This window comes from Mesoplodon bidens, assembly GCF_964165515.1.
Source record: "Mesoplodon bidens genome assembly, chromosome: 3".
Classification (NCBI taxonomy): Eukaryota; Metazoa; Chordata; class Mammalia; order Artiodactyla; family Ziphiidae; genus Mesoplodon; species Mesoplodon bidens.
The window spans coordinates 105,715,227-105,732,504 of NC_138178.1; the positions used below are offsets into that span (position 1 = coordinate 105,715,227).

The 17,278-nt window shown below is 47.4% G+C and overlaps 1 protein-coding gene across 3 annotated transcripts in view; it reads right to left on the bottom strand.

Moving 5' to 3' along the window:
* The window catches only part of STXBP6 (syntaxin binding protein 6), a 277,899-nt gene extending 264,266 nt beyond the window's left edge, over window positions 1-13,633 (bottom strand). Inside the window, exon 1 of one of the 3 annotated variants that reach the window (XM_081230247.1) lies at window positions 13,353-13,633. The gene's annotated coding sequence lies outside the window, so the exon portion shown is untranslated. Of the gene's footprint in view, window positions 1-12,657; window positions 12,704-12,815; window positions 12,968-13,352 lie in introns of those variants that run through there. The other 2 variants (XM_081230244.1, XM_081230246.1) reach the window with 2 other exon arrangements.
* Between the last annotated feature and the right edge of the window lie 3,645 nt (window positions 13,634-17,278).

Genomic DNA, 17,278 nt, shown 5'->3' on the forward strand with positions numbered 1-17,278 from the left:
TCCAAAGCTCAGTGGAAGGGGGTCAGCTTGTTGGGGTCCATGAGACAGGAAGGGTGAGAACAAGCCTCTGCGATGGCCAAGTGTATTTTTGTGTCTCTCCCAGGCGGTTCACATCTCAGGGCCGGCTGGATTCCCCAGGGTCTATCTGAAAGCAATCCGCCCAGGACACTCTTTTCAGGAATCATTTCTGAAGGTCTTCATCACACACCGAAGCCACTAACCCACTCTGTTTCAGAGAAAACTAATGGGTGATTCTTCTCTTAAGATCAGGAATGAATGAATATTAAAGAATTCAGCAACATTCTGCCTCTTCTGGTCAGGTTTTCTGTAAGTGCTCATCTGGAGAAAGACTCTCTACATAGAATAAAGTTTCCAACAGTGACAATGTTCATGAACACGTCCTAGAGTATTTCCTGGGTGGCTTGCCAGCCACTTAGAAGAGCAAAGTAAAGCCTACAGGTCAGACTATCCTGGGCAGGACATGGGCCAGGATACTGAAAGGCCCTCAGTTGCTCCCCTAAACAGCAGGAGCTGCAGGAATCATGGGGGGTTTTTTAACAATTTTTTTAATTTTTTATTTATTTATTTTTGGTTGCATTGGGTCTTCCTTGCTGCACGCGGGCTTCCTCTAGTAGTGGTGAGCAGGGTCTACTCTTTGTTGCGGTGCACGGGCTTCTCATTGCAGTGGCTTTTCTTGTTGCGGAGCATGGGCTCTAGGTGCAAGGGCTTCAGTAGTTGTGGCACGTGGGCTTCAGTAGTTGTGGCTCGTGGGCTCTAGAAAGCAGGTTCAGTAGTTGCAGCGCATGGGCTTAGTTGCTCCACAGCATGTGGGGTCCTCCTGGACCAGGGCTCGAACCTGTGTCCCCTGCATTGGCAGGCGGATTCTTAACCACTGCGCCACCAGGGAAGCCCAGGAATCATGTTTGGAAATGAGTGCCCTGAAGCCTGAGTTCTCCTCTCCTCTCCCAACCCCCACCAGGAAGAGGAACCACCCAGATCCCAGGGTCTATAACAGGACAGGGTGGAAACTAGACCTTTGCATCAGCACACGGTGTTCTGGCTGCAACAATTTTGATTCCTCTAACAGTCATCAGAGGCGAGGCAGGGTGGGGAAAAGGAAAGGGTACTAGTGGCCCTCAAGTAAGACAGAGCTAGGTTTGACTCCTCAATCACGCAGTCTTTCTCTTTCTAAGTCTGACTTTTCATCTACAAAGTAGGAATACTCACAACAGTTAGTACTTCATAGGTTACTATAAAGATGAAAAGAGATCAGGAAACTCAGGCATTTAGTGCAGCGCTTTCTTCCTTCCTGCTCACCTTCCATCCCCCTATAGGCAAGCCTTACAAATAATGTTTTGTTTTTTAAGTCACCCATGAAGCAACCTCCTTATTCACTGGGCTGGGTTCTGAGATGTCTGCTGCTATTTCCCCAAAGCAAATACATTCTCAAAGGGCATTTTGAAAGCAACTAAAAATATCCAAAACAATATACTCAAAGCAATTCCAAAAATGTTTTCAGCAATACTTTTGGAGTTGGTCTACAATCTTCCTGAGTGACGGTCTGTAAAAGGCAAACATTTAGAAGTGAAGTGCTTTCAAGCTTTCAGGTGATCTCACAACTTGACAACTGACCTGAGCCATAGACCCCGGGGCTCCTCAACTTTGCAGCAGGTCCCCTGCTAAGGGTTTTATGCCTCTGCCTGTCCTCAGCCCCCCTCAGCCTGCTGGGCCTCCTGCAGGAGGGGATCTCCAGAAATTACCTCTTTGAATATAATCCAATCTCACTCACAGGTGATTCCCATCACTATAGATTTCAAGGATTTTTCATAGATGTTTTCACTTTTAAAAGTGAAACAAACAACACAATTGAAAAATAGGCAAGAGACTTGAACAGGCCCTTCACAAAAGCAGATATCCAAATGCCAAATATACAGGCAAAGACACTAAGCTTCCAATGGTGATAAGAGAAATGCAAATGAAAATCATAATGAGAGACCTCTATACAACATCAGAAAGCCTAAGATTAAAATGACCTATCAGGGGCTTCCCTGGTGGCGCAGTGGTTGAGAATCTGCCTGCCGATGCAGGGGACACGGGTTCAAGCCCTGGCCTGGGAAGATCCCACATGCCGCGGAGCAACTCGGCCCGTGAGCCACAACTACTGAGCCTGCGCGTCTGGAGCTTGTGCTCCGCAACAAGAGAGGCCGCGACAGTGAGAGGCCCGCGCACCGTGATGAAGAGTGGCCCCCCGTTTGCCGCAACTAGAGAAAGCCCTCGCACAGAAACGAAGACCCAACACGGCTATAAATAAATATCTAGATAGATAGATAGATAAAATTGGGGGGGAAAATGACCTATCAAAGTAAGTATTGGCAAGAATGTGGAGTAATGGAACGCTCACTCACACCAGAGGGGACTATAAATTGGAATGGCCATATTGGAAAACTCTTTGGCAGTATCTACTAAAGGCGAACATAGTCACATCAAAGGAACCAGGCATTACAGAAACACCCACATATACACACACCAGAGATGCATACCTATGTGCACCACCAAAAACATATACACATGGATGTTCACAGCAGCATTATTCCTAAGTGCCAAAAACGGGAAACGATTCGAATGTCCATAATCAGTAATTGCAGTGTATTTATATGATGGAACATAATCCAGCTACTGCTGCAGGCACACCATGGATGAATCCTACAACGTTGAGGAAAAGAAGTTAGACGAAAAAGAATACAAAAGGACGAGTGTATTTATGTAAAACTCAAAAATAGGCAGAGGTGATCTACAGTCTTAGAAGTCAGGACGGCGGTACCATGGAGGAGGAAGTAACGGGAGGGGATACACCCAAGGAGAGATTCCAGGGTGCTGGTGGCCCTTCCTCTCTTGAGCTGTGTTAAGAATGGGTGTGCTCTTGGAACGGAAAATTCACTACACTGCACCCATGGAATCGGTGCCTGTTTCTGCATGTACGTTAACCTTCAAAAAGTCATTTTCTTTAAAGAGCAAACCCACCTGGATGCCTCCTCCTTGCAAAGCCAAACAGGGCAAACTGATTCAATTAAGCAGTCAGGCCGGGTCAGAAGAGCAAGAGACACCAGGCCACACTGCCTCGCCGTGCCTGCTCCCAGCTCCATCACTTGTGAGCCTGTGGCTCCGAGGGAGTTTGACTCCCTGAGTCTCACGACTCATCAATCAAAAACAGCTGGGTAATTAGGAGACTCAGGTGACATAGGAGAGCACTTCGTATTTGTTCCATTGGTATCCCAACATTGGTTCCTAGGACTGTGGCACCTACCATAGCAGATGCAGCCGGAAAGCAGGCAGAACCTGGGGAGACTCAGGGAGATTTTGAGGAGCTTCGGGGGGTTACTTTCAAGAGTTTTAGGGGCCAGTGGCATAGGTTCTTTGTGAAATTTCATATCAACTCAAACAGGAGTTACTGTACTTTGTATTCTCTCTGCTGGATCACTAGAGCCACTCTGTAATAAGCTTTCCATCATAAAGAGAGCGCTTTTCAGGTCACGTTTGGAAATGATACACAGGCTTCCTTTTGGAAGCATCAAATTTCCTTTATTCTCAGCTATGCTCTCATTCTGTCTCAAGCTTCTGCCTTCATGAGGCTTCCGATCTTGGTGGGTCTCTCTCTAGATGTCTTAAGTCTCCTCTGGGCCCTGGGTTAGGAATCAGGCCTGTTCCGGCAAGACAGTGCTTGGAATAGCAGGCTTGACCTCGCACAGACTCAGGGCTCCTTTAGGGCCTTGGGTCAAGGACAAGCAGCCTCGACATTCCTGGAAGCCTGTGAGAAGAATCCCAGCCCACCCCCCCACCTCGGTCCCAGTGAATCAGAATCTGTGCCTTAACAGGATGCCCAGGTGATTCACTTGCACTTAAAGGTTTGAGAGGCATTGACCTAGGTCACACTGCCTGTCACCTGACAAACTGAGAGGCCCTGGGCTGGAGGTCACAGCCTCACCCAGGTAGTGGAGTTCATTCTAACAACCCCTCTGTGAACGGCCTCCCCCCAAGGCTGGGCCCATACGAATGGGCCATGGTGCTGTACCTGTTTTCCAAATCCAGGGTCACATTTTCCTGGAACTTGGGAGTGGGCAGAAAAGGGCAGAGGACAAAGGAGGCGGGGGGAAGGGAAGGCAGAAAAGGTGCGCCTGCCCTCATTTCTCTGCAGTGCTCAGGAAAGCCGGGGTGTGTGGGGGGTGAAGAAAGGTAATATTGGAGCACTGAGCAGGCAGGAGAGGGGTGTCTACTGAAGCTTGGCCAAACTTGTCCATGAGAGCAGGAACCCTGAAACTGGGGCACCTGGTTCACGTGCAGCTCTCTATGCGGCAGCTTTGGGGTCTTACACAAGCCGCGTTGAGACAGGCTGGGACCCGGGACCCTTTGCTGCAGTGCTTGCACCTGGACAAACACCTCCTTGAGCAACAAAATGCAAAGAAACTATAAGGGACTAAAAATAACTACATGAAAGCACAGTCGGGGCAAATTATGGACAAGATACAAAAAGACCAAAGACCCAAGCGCCACTTCCGAAGAGCCCGGAGGAAAAACAAGGTGGGAGGAGCAGAAATAGGATACTGCGCATGCCCCCTGCACTCAACACCACCAAAGGTGTGGGCAGACCGCCTAAGCCCACCCCCTCCTGCCCAACCCTCACCCCATGTAAGGAACCAGCTCATCTCCCCCTTGGGGAGTGAACAAGGGAAACTGACACTTGTTTTCGCTCCCCCCGTTGCAGCACGGGCCCCAGTAAAGCGTTACCTGAATTTCTTTTCTGGCCTCTTATCAATTTCTATTGATTAAGGAAGGCCAAGAACCCTGGCTGGTATCAACATGACCTCTATGCCTGTTTTTTCAACTGTAAAATAGGGATAAGGAATAGTACCTACCTCTGAGAGTTGTTGGGAGGATGAAAGGAATCAGTATCTGTAAAGTGCTTAGAACCATGTACTATGGAAGCACATAATCACCTCTAGGGAAACGTTATTCAAATAATATACGAACAGAAAAATTAATAGGAAGGGGGAATCCCAGAAGAAAGCAGCTGTCCAGCTCAACATATTTTTATTGGTTCTCTCCTACATGCCAGACACACAGATCCCGGCCTCTGGAGGAGTTCACAGTCGGGGGGTGGGGGGGGTGGGGGTTTGAAAGCAAGGCTGCTCATAAACAAGATGTCTGAGTTCAGCATTCCCTGTTCCATTTTTAAAAGTCAACCACCAGATAGACCAGCGAGTGTGTGGTTGGCAAGGTCAGAAAAGGATCTTTTTAAAAGGAGAAAGTCTCACTTTCCAGTGGATGAAACTGGGAGAAATGTCCACTTTATCAGCATCAAGCTCTTTATATAAGCACCAAATTTCTACCTTCAACTTATTTTTTAAACTACAGTTACAGTTGCATAAGGCTTTAATTTTAAAAGGACTTACTTCAGGGACACCCAGCTTTCTACACCCAGCTCCTTATTGCTACTTAATGATAGGGTAGATTAAATTCTTCAGGAATAATATTAATTTCTCAACCACTAGATACTGCTGGCTGTCACCCTGGACTGTGTGAGGCGACATATTCCTAGGAAGTCTAAAAACAAAGACCAGCACTGACATACACCCTCTCTGACCAACAGTGGTTATCAAAGGTGATTACAGGGTAACGCATGTATTCCCTCGCCTGAGATCCTTCCCGCTTCCACCGTCGGGAAGGACAGTGCTATGCGGTGAGGCCTAGTGTATTCGGCTTCAACTCTGCTACCTTCTCTCTGATTACCAATGTGAGCGCAGCGTCGGTTTAAATGCTCAGCCCCGGCTCTGTAACAAAGTGGCCCTTTTCTTCAGAGCCCTTGGGCACTAAAGACCCACACCTGCCAATCCACAAAACAGTTAAACAAGGTGAAATAGGGCAAAATTACCATCCTTAGGAAAGCAGGGAATTTCAGGCTGTGAAGACTGGAAACTAGTTTGATTTACTGCACTTGAGGCTTTGTTCAAATCGTACAAACTGTTTGCGCGTAATTTTGTCCCCAGGGGAAAATGAAAAGGATCCAACAACTTCACTGAAACGAAAACACAATCTCTTATTTCCTCCCACTTTGGATGATGACAAAGGAGACAGAAAGAGAATAAAAGTTAACAGGCCACCGTAACCCTGAGACAATGCCCTTGCCTAAGCCGGCACTGCTGAGTGTTGGTCCATACTTTACAGAAGCCCATCATCTTAGGGTGCCCTCACAGGTGCTATTCATTTGAGCCTCAAACCAAGCCCATGAGGCAGGCCAGCCAGCAGGGACTGGTCCCAAGTAACAGCAGAGGAAACTGAGGCTTGGTGAAGGCAGTGACCCAGGCTCCAGGGGCCAGGATTTAGCTCCCAATTCTTCCTCTTCCATTGTTTCCCATTCACCTAATTCAACCAAACCTTTCCAGAGTTTAATAGACTCACCGAAGGTAAACTAATGAAATGCCCAGATTTTCTACAGCCAACAATGAGGCAAAAAAATTTCAACCTAATCCCAAGAAACGTTCACTCCTGCTGTGAATGAAACTCAACGGTGTGCATTGTAGGTCGCTTTATCGCCTCCCGTCTGCATGAGAGATGAACATCAGTAAGTGAGGGGGGAAGGCAGCCAGGCAGGGATGGGTCGAGACCACCACACCAAGGAACATTAGCACCAACTGAGCAGCCCAGGGGTGCCCTTCTGGTCAAAAAGAAACCAACTCCATGATAACAGATGCAAGACCCAACACCTTGGGCTTCCCTGGTGGTGCAGTGGTTAAGAATCTGCCTGCCAATGCAGGGGACACGGGTTCGAGCCCTGGTCCGGGAAGATCCCACATGCCACGGAGCAACTAAGTCCATGTGCCACAACTACAGAGCCTGCACTCTAGAGCCCATGAGCCACAACTACTGAAGCCCGCACACCTAGAGCCCGTGCTCCCCAACAAGAGAAGCCACCACAATGAGAAGCCTGTGCACCGCAACGAAGAAGAGTAGCCCCTGCTTGCCACAACTAGAGAAAGCCCGTGTGCAGCAACGAAGACCCAACACAGCCAAAAATAATAAGTTAAAAAGAAAAAGACCCAACACCTTGACTGAAAGTCAGCCAGACTCAGCTGAGACTACCTCTGTGACTTTACCAAAACCATGGTAATTTAAGAATCAACAGGCAAATTTACGTTGTTCTGAGGACTAGGATTCATGCCCTTCTCCCCTACAGCCTCTCCCCCTACCCCAACCTCACCCACACAAATCAGAAAACTTTTTGAAGCTCTTGGCTTTCTTCCATATACTTTTTCCTTAGTCCTAACCATGGGATTCTTAGCCCTTGTGGGAAGGAGAAGGCAAAGAACATTAAACACTCCAGGTGCATCATATTAGGTACTTTTCTACAAGCTAGGTCTCACTCTGATCTTACAGATAAGAAAACCATGGCTCAGGTGTTAACTACCCCACCCGAGTTCCCACAACAAATTAATGGTAGAGTCACATTTCACATTCAGCTCTGTCCCACTCCAATGCCATCTTCACACTGTATTAGCTTCTACTCACAGAGTGATCCATGCACTGGCAGCACATGCATCAGTGGGAGTTTGCTATAAGTGCAGAATCCCAGACCCCAACCCCTACTGAATCAGAATCAGCACCTTAACAAGATCCCCAAGCGCTCTTGTCCATGAGTTGGAGAAGCACAGCTAAGCTACACTGCATTGTTAAAGGGGGTAGAAAGTCTCTACCAAGGGAACAACTGTTCCAGTGGTGTTTAACCTCATTTAGCATAATGACTTTTGCACCCAAATACACTGATGCTCGTGTAGTGCCAAGTACCACATGAATCCTGTTTAATACAGAGATTTTTTTTTTTTTTTTTTTTTTGCGGTATGTGGGCCTCTCACTGCTGTGGTCTCTCCCGTTGCGGAGCACTGGCTCCGGACGCGCAGGCTCAGCGGCCATGGCTCACGGGCCCAGCCGCTCTGCGGCATGTGGGATCCTCCCGGACCGGGGCACGAACCCATGTCCCCTGCATCGGCAGGTGGACTCTCAACCACTGCGCCACCAGGGAAGCCCCTTGGCTCCTTTATAAATTGGGTTATTTGCCTTTTTATTGTTGAATTATAAGAGTTCTTGCTTATTTTTGAAACTCCAGTCAAGTTCCCCTCTTCCTGGAAAGCTCTTCCCCCAAATATCCAATATTCTTCAGCTGGACATACACTTGAATTAATCCCTCTGTACCTGGAACCACTACCCTCTGAAAGCCTAGGAACACTTCCTCTCTCCGTTTCTGTTCCATGCACCCCTCCTTGCTTTCAACCTGGGTGTTGTGCCCCGCTTTATCCACAACAAGCTCTCCTGTGGTCACGAGAATTCATCTGCTACTTCAGCGAATTTACAGAATCAAGAAAGAACGTGACGACAGGTTCTTTGACCACTGCCACAGATTCACACAGTCTCACTCTGTGCGAGGCACAGCACTTGTCTTATGTGCTCTGAAAAGTATTTATTTACATGTATTACATGTAAATGTAAATTTACATTTACAGGCACAAGTACGACTTCACACTTCTTCTCACTAACACCAGCAACCTAAAACACCCTTTCTCCTCTCTACAGGAGTGCTACGCATCGTTGCCAGAGTTTTCATAGTCTAGCCCATCCATATAGGCTTCCTCAGCCACCACAGCTTCAAATGGCTTCTCTCTACTCTGAAATAAACAGTAACCACCTGTACAGTTCATGCATCAATTAATATCCATAGTTTATGAATGCCCCTATATTTTAGAAATAGACCAGGTAAAACCACCCTACCCATAGATGGTGTTAAATAATATATTAGAACTGCTGGGATGTGCTGATTCAGTAAAGCAGTCCTAGAAGATACACATATAACCTCAAGATGCTCTGGGAAATGTCTGGTAAAATAAATAGAACTAAGTTTCTTGTTGTTGATATCGTTAACTGCAGTCCTTCTCAGAGTCTTTGATACAATGAGGAACACAGTGAGAATCTCCGAGACCGGGAAAAATAACAGACAGCGCTTCCAAATTGATTTGCCCTTTACAAGAGCACACCTATTAACATCCACCTAACAGTATTCTTCCCAGTCCTCTGGGAACTGCTGAGCTAATTGGATGGCTGCTCAATTCTATCAGCTGGACAGCAGGAACCACATTTTCCACCCAGGTCAGAAACCAAACTTGCTTTGTTTTAGGATGCCATTCATTGGAAGCCACTATTAACATAACAGGTTACAGGAAGAGAAGAAAGAAACCATACATTAAATGTGTTCATAATTTTTCAGACCCATCTAGATTTTTGAAATTGGAAAATGATGAAATGTGAAAAGAAAAAAAAAAGGATCTTAGAAATGAGCTAGTGCAGTATCAACTGAGTGTTATTTTAAAAGAATCCTCTAGAACAGTTGAGGAAAAGAGCCTTCCAGGAACTGACCGTGACTCTCTATAACCCAGTAACAGCCCTGATGATCAAAGAGAAATAAAGTTATCAGAATGACTGTCTCACAACAAACTTAGCCAAGGGAGCCAAGATATCAAGTGGTCATGTGCTGAAAAAAGTGAATAACAGTGATAAGGAAAGAAGCTTCCCCACCCTGGAAAAGAAATCCTCCGAGCAAAAAGTAGGGGTAACTCCCAAAATATAAATATCAAGTTATGGAAAAGAATTTTAAAATAGAAATTTTCTGTACTCATGTTAAGTAGGAGAAACCATTTATATCAGTGATTAGTGCATCTAAAGAATTTCAAGCTGAAGGTTTTGTCTTTACTGAGTGCTGATTACGGTCAGGAAGACAGGCATGGGCCTTGCAGATTTATCTGCTAGAACACTAAGTGGTACACTTGAGTTTTTGAATAGGTTTCTGATTTACTGATACGTTTCTCTAGTGCTAATCACTTGAAAGCTAAAACAAAGCACAAATGGAAAGCTGAGATAAAGCCTGACGGTCAGCTGGACTCCATTTGGTACAGCAACACGAGAACTAGTTCAAGTGCTGAGCCCCTTGGACACACAGTCCACTTGGGTGCTACGTAAACCTTATTTCTGCCCTCGAATATCATCTCGGGAATCTTCCTGACTCCAGCAGGTTCCCGAAGCCTCTCTGATACAAAGCAGCTAAAATTCAAGGCCACAACCTAGGCCATCTTAAGTCATGGCGAACTGTCAGCCCTGGACCATAGCTTAGGGGGCAAGGAGAAGAGCTTAAAGTTGGGTTGTGCCCAAATAGTGCTCGATTATAAGCTCAGCTACACAGAGCAGCACTGATACTGCACAGCTGCTCCAAGAAGTTGGGCTTCCCAGCCCTCAGACAGTGATAGAGGGTCTCCCTCAGTTACAGCCAACACCCCCATCCTCCAGAAGGAATGGAAGGCCTTCACCAGATCTGACCACCACAGGACATCTGTCACCTCCCCCCAAGGCCTAGGTAAGCTGTCCCTTCAGAGAAGACACCACCTTGCAAATTCTTTTTAATCTTGCTCATAAGTGATTCACCTGTTCTCCAATCTTAAGGCTTAAGCTGCCAGAACTTCTCGAAATCTCCTCTCCACAAACATCTGAGATCCCCAAAGAAAGGAAATAGGGTAGTTACTGGATTTATCAATATCAAGGTCACCAATCTCAGCCTATCCAAGAGTGTCCTGGAAACCAGAGGCTAAGTATTTTACAGTATGAAAAGAAGGGGGGACTTCTTTTGTGTAAAATTCATTCATTTGAAAAGCAATCAGAATTATCTAAACTGGACAATGAGAAGTGGCACAGGTATCAGAAATAGAAAATGCCTTAGGCAAGTTCCTAAAATGGCCTGAAGAAACCCTGTCTCCATATATGATGTAATAAAATAATGGTGTTTCTGAACAAACCTCACCTCTCTTACTCTCTCTCACCCCCTAAGTCAGTGATTCTATAGCATGGTCCCTGTAATAGCAGCACTGGCATCACCTGGAACTAGTTAGAGATGCAAATTCTTGGACCCCCTTCCCCTCACCCTAGACACAGAGAATCAGAGACTCTGGCAATGCAGCCCAGCTAGCTGTGATTTAACAAGCCCTCCAGGAGACTCTGATGCTCCAGTTTGAGAACCACTACCCTTGGATTAGGTAAGGTGCAGCACCTGTGTGGGGAGGGGTCAGGAGCCTGATTAATCCTTTATTAACTGAGTGAGAGACATCTCACCTGTTCTTGCCTCTGATCAGCATTGGCCCTCAAGCTCACAGTCTGATTCCACTGATGAGGGGTTGAGTCCCCAGTTCAAGGTCACTGTTAGAGACCACGCCAGAGCTCCAGCCCCAGGTCTGCTGACTCCTTCATCAACCTTGGATCTCAAACTGGGGCCTTGTTAACATGCCAATTCTGGGGCCCAGGACTCTGAACATTGATAAGGCACCCCACCACGCTCCCATCTCCTAATCTACACCTCGCTGCTTCCTTCAGATAAATACAAGGACTGGAGCCTCAACCCTTAAAATCAAAAGAGAGATGGATTTAAGGGAAGAGAAAAAAGAAGATAAAGAGCGACTTCCAAAGCCCTGAGAAACCAAACCTTTTGGTGAGGAGTGGGCGGAGGAGAGAAGACTTAGGCAGCTTGTTACAATTAAAAGTAGTTAATTCAAAAAAAAACTGAGGTAAAGAGCACAGCCACAGGAAAACAAAAATGGTGCTTTACAGTTTTCTTAGCACTTCTGATGCCCATTATCTCCCCCAAGTCTCACAACAACCCTGCAATTAAAGGAGATAAGGCCACTATTATCCCCATTTGACAGAAGAGAAAACTGAGGTTCATAGTGTCCAACAATTTGTCAGTTAGCATAGTAATCCGACTGTAAACCTAAATCTTGACCTCAGGTCTATCTCACTCTAGAACCCGTGTACCAACACCAGGTGATTTCCACATTTGGAAATCTGCCCCAAAGCAGATTCCCACCCCCCCTCAGGAAAAAAGCTAAGAGAACATGTAGCAGAAATGGTGATCCCCTAAAACATAGTACTTGAGCAGTGTGTGGGTTCTCCTTTAAGAACTTAACACACAAACCCAACAGCCAAGGTGTTCAGCCAAAAGCGGGGGGGGGGGGGGGGAAGAGGCATATTCCTAGCCTGCATAATCATTTCTGGACCAATTCCCACTAGCAGCCTCGGAGGTGAACAGCGGCTCACTGCCAGGCTGAAGCTCCTCCACCCCCCGGTTATGACAGAGCAGCTCTGACTCGTGTGCAGGCAAAACCCCAAAACTCAAAACAAGAAGTGAAAAAAGTGGAGCTAGGAGAACCGTCAGCATCCTCCACATTCTCGTAATCCACATAACGCCAGTTCCAGGGTCCTGGGGTCCCCTGGAACGCACTCTTAGGAGATGGTAGGATGAAGTGGACATTCTTGTGGACCCACCGCCCCTATTCCTTCCCACCCGGTCCCTGAGGAAGAATAACCGAAAGGGGAGAGGGCTCGTTATGAAGTCCTGGGGCTGGAGCCCAAGCCAGATACAACCCAGGCACCCTCTCCTAAGGAACAGTATGTCAACCCAAACTCTCCACCTGGCCTTCCCCTCAAGGTCCTGTGCTCTGCGAAGATGAGCCGGGTGGGGTTGGTGGGGTGTTGTAAAGCCGAGAAAAGACTAGAGGAAAAATCAGGCCATCCACCTACCCCACGTTCCCCGCCATGTGTGTGAGGCTCCATTCCAGTGCGCACCGTAAGCACTAACTCGGAACCGGGCGCCCTTGGCCACGTCTCAGGTTGAGAAGGGGGCGTCGCCCAGCTAAGCGTCCCGGAGGCAGGGAGCCATTCCCGCCCGGGCAGCCTACCTCAGTTTTGGCAGGAATGATTTTCTTAGAAGCCAGCCAGGGAAGCGAAGATCTGGGTGATTCGTGGATTTCAGCCGGGGGCGGCGGAACTTAGCCCAGGGGCGCAGCTCCTCCACACTGGGGGCCTCGGGCCGGCACCCGCGGGGCTATCCTACCGCGGGGCCAGTGAGGAAAGAAGGGCTCCATCCTCAACTTTCTCGGATGAAATTGCTCGGCTCTGCGGCTTGCCCAGCCCTGCCCGCACATCGGGTCCCAGGTCTGGGGAGAACCAGGGACCCGAGTCCCTCTCGGCGCGCACAAAGCAGCTGCGCCCGAGCGCGCGGCCCCCTCTCCCGTCGCCCGCCAACTTGAAAGCATCTCCCTGGGCGCCTGCTTACTCCCCCTGCCCCGCAGCGGGATCCCCGACCCGGCCACGCGCCTCAGACCCAGCGCTGGGCGCCCCAAACGCCGCAGCTGCTGCAGCCGCATCCTCCACCCTCCGCAACCCCCGGCCTGGCCTCTGCCTCACTCGCCCGGCTCCCCACGCCCCGGCCCTACCTTGCAGCCCGGTTCGTGCCCCGGCAGTGCCGGTGCGCTGCACGCGTCCCAGCCCGCAAGGCTCCTCCCCGGGAGCTGCCCCGCGCGGGGATCCGGGCTCCGGACAAGGCTCGGCCGGCCCGGGTGCTGGGTAGCCGCCGCTCGCGGCTGCCGCGCCGGCTCCAGCTGCCGCGCGCACGGGGGAGGGGGGAAACTCCCGGCAACTCCAACTCCGGGCGCTGGAGCTCCAGCTGAAGCCGCGCGTCCGCCCGCCGCTGAGTGCTAGCGCCTGCGAAGCGAAGCTGCCCGTGCGGCCGCCTCTGAGCATGCCCAGTGCCGTCGTGGGCGAGCCCCAGCGCCCTGGGCCGGGGCAGATGGCCGAGCTGGGGGCCGGGGACCCGCCCCGAGCTCCGGAGCGCCTTGGGTGGGGGAGGGAGGGAAGGGCCGGTGCCGGGGAGGGGACCCTGGAGCAAAGGGCGGGGGAGAAAGAGTGAAGGAGGAGGGCCTTGCAAGTTTCACGGGTCGTGGGAAGTTTGTGGGTGAGAAAGACGAGCTGCTTCTGTGAGCCTCTGCAAGCCTAGAAAGGACAACGAGGAAATATTCTCCCCAAAAGAACAAGTGGACCCAGCAGATTGGTTTTATCCAGTGCACTCGTTGCTTCAAGCCTAGGGTCGCCAAAAAAGAGCGAATAGGGCCTGGCCGGCAATGTAAGTGTGTGAAAGGGGTAGGAGGCGGCGAACAGGGGAGAGCTCTGAAGGCAGAGCCACTGGGCTCCAAACTCCCGTTGGTATCCTGGAAGAATCGGGGCCTGCTTTGGCTAGATTTTTTTTTTTCAAGAAATGACAGAGATTCCGATTTTTTTAAATGTAAAATATCCTGGTTTTTCAATCTTGATAACTAATTCAGATTTTAAAAAGCGCTCTGGACCAAACAAAATATACTTGAGTTCCTTCTCTGCTCAACCCCACAGCCAGCCAGTGTGAGGATTGTGATTTCTGCGTTCTTTTACCAAAGAACAGTGGTTTCTCTGCCCACTGTGGTTTGGGAAGGCACTGGAGAGTATCCAAGATGATTCAGATTGCCATCAAAGTACGACCAGTTACTAAGGGAAGTAGGTTTTCCAGACAGAAGAGGGTTGCAGATAAATGCTGAGGCATTCAAGAAGAGAAGTAAGATACGGATACCAATGTGGAAAGGGGGTGTGAAAACTGACTCTTGGGAAACATCTTTAGTAAAAGTACCCAAGTGGAAAGTCACTGTAGGATCCATAACACAACTCTGCTGAGGCATTTTGGGGGTCTGAAAAAGGAAAAAAGGGAAAACCAGTAATACGACCCTGTCTTTATTTTAAATTTTGATATTTTTCATCTTTTGTATTAATTTTAAAAATATTGCATTAAAACATTTATCTTGATTATTGGGTTCTTTGATGTCCCGTTCAACTGTGCAGCCCGCCTCATCCTAGCCCAGGCCCTGCTGGGGTGTCAGATGGTGGTACCCCAGTCTGCTTGATTAAAAATATAAGGGGCAAGAAACACCATACTGACATGGGAAAGAGAGCTGGAGTAGTGGATGGGGGCTGAGGCAGAGGACTTGGTTGCCATTTTGTGGAACCTGAACTTCATTTTGTAGGCTGTGTGGAGCTAGCAGATGCTGGGGGAAGAAAGTGACAATCAGAACTGAACTCTAGGAAGATAGACTGGACTGCAGACCCAGGAAGGTGGTTTGGAGGGGGAGAATGGGAGAAATGAGGATACCTAGGGCATATTCATGGTTGTGGTTTTTTGAAAGAGGGATTTCCCTAATAAATTCATGTGTCTCTGCTTATTTCTTGTGGTAGGGCTAGCTTAACGCCAACAGGTAGGGCTGCTGCATCTAAGCCTCAGCCATTTTCTACCAGGTTTCCATGGGCAAATGGCTCCACTTCTAAGCTGCACTTTCCTCATCTGTGAAATGGAAAACAGTTCTCACAGCGTTTTTTGAGAGGATTTAGAGCAGCAATGTATGTCTAAGGGCTTTGAAAACTCTGAGAATTTAAGCAAATATAAGGCATTGTTCTTATCTACACATCATCTATATGAAATCTGAATTTAAACAAGGAAGCTCTATAGCTTTACAAAAATTGTCTTAAGTAGTAAGCATCTTTGATTTAGCAAGCTCTCTCTCTGTGTTCAGGATTCTGTTAGTCTTCAGAATCAGCTTTTGGGTAATTTAACGATTTTGTGAATTAAAATGTCCCTGTATAAAAAGAAATAGGTGAAGGAGATTAAGAGGTACAAACTTCTAGTTGCAAAATAAATGAGTCACAGGTATGAAATGTACAGTGTGGGGAATATAGTCAATAACTATGTAATATCTTAGGATGGTGACAGATGGTAACCAGACTTATGGTGATCATTTTGAAATGTATAGCAATAGCAAATCACTATGTTGTGTAACAGGAACCAACATAGTGTTATAGATCAATTAGACTTCAGAAACAAACTCAGAAAAAGAGATCAGATTTGTGATTATCAGAAGCCAGGGGTGGGGGGAAGGGGAATTGGATGAAGGCAAGTCAAGAGGTACAAACTCTCAGTTATAAGATAAATAAGTACTAGGTATGTAATGTAAAACATGATAAATATAATTAACACTGCTACACGTTATATATGAAAGTTGTTAAGAGAGCAAATCCTAAGAGTTCTTATCACAAAGAATTTTGTACCCATATGAGATGATGGATGTTCACTGAACTTACTGTGATAATCCTTTCATGATTAAGTCAAATCATTATGCTGTATACCTTAAACACACACAGTGCTATATGTCAATCCTATCTCAGTAAAACTGGAAGGAAAAAAAGTCCCTGTACTAGTTTCTATTGTCACCTCCCTTCCACCACCTTCCTTTTTTAAATCTTCCTTTTTACCTTTTATTTTCTCAGTATTGCAGATCTAGCTCAAAATGACTCCCCCACCCCACCCTGCTCCATAACTACCCTCTATCTCACCTACAGGTCATCAGTGTAGTCCTGCCTCAGCCAGACACCTGGGACTTCCCTCAGTGCCCTGGAGGATACTCCCTGCAGGTGAGCTCATTGGTTGCTGCATTCATGAAGAACAGACCACTGCTTATCTATGGGAAGCATTTTAAGCATGCAGAGCTCTCAAAGAAAAAAAAAAATACTTGGTGTTTACATAAGAAGCTTTCCGGAAGTTATGGAAAGGAGGAAGTACCTAGCCCAGGACCTATCACATAATAGGTAATTACAAATATTTGCAGCATAAATAGCAATTTCCATCATCAAAATCTTTGGTATTTCTGTTCCACCTCCCACAGTTCCTAAGAATTATTTTTAAAAATCACAACAGTGGGCTTCCCTGGTGGCGCAGTGGTTGAGAGTCCACCTGCCGATGCAGGGGACACGGGTTTGTGCCCCGGTCTGGGAAGATCCCACATGCCGTGGAGCGGCTGGGCCCGTGAGCCATGGCCACTGAGCCTACGCATCCGGAGCCTGTGCTCTGCAACGGGAGAGGCCACAACAGTGAGAGGCCCTCGTACCGGAAAAAAAAAAAAAAAAAAACAATCGCAACAGTGATAAGGTTCTACAGAAGAACAAGAAGAACAGGATGTAAACATTTGTAAAGGGAGGGACTCTGTACTTTTAAAGTAAAATGCTTTGTCTACTTGAATTTTAAATTAATTGTGTTTGTTTTTTAAATATTTTTAGTAGTAGTAGTAAATAATACATGATATTAAAAAGAAGCTCAATGCAAAAAAAGCTCAGTAAAGAGAAAAAAGCAAGTTTCTCTCCCCAAGAACTACTATTGTTATCAGTTTCTTGCATATAATTACAGAAATACCCGATGAGCATGAGAACAAGCATAGTTGGCTTTTTTCCTTAAAGTCTGATCATAAAACTATAGAATTGAAAAATACCTTACATAGTTCATCTAGATACCAAA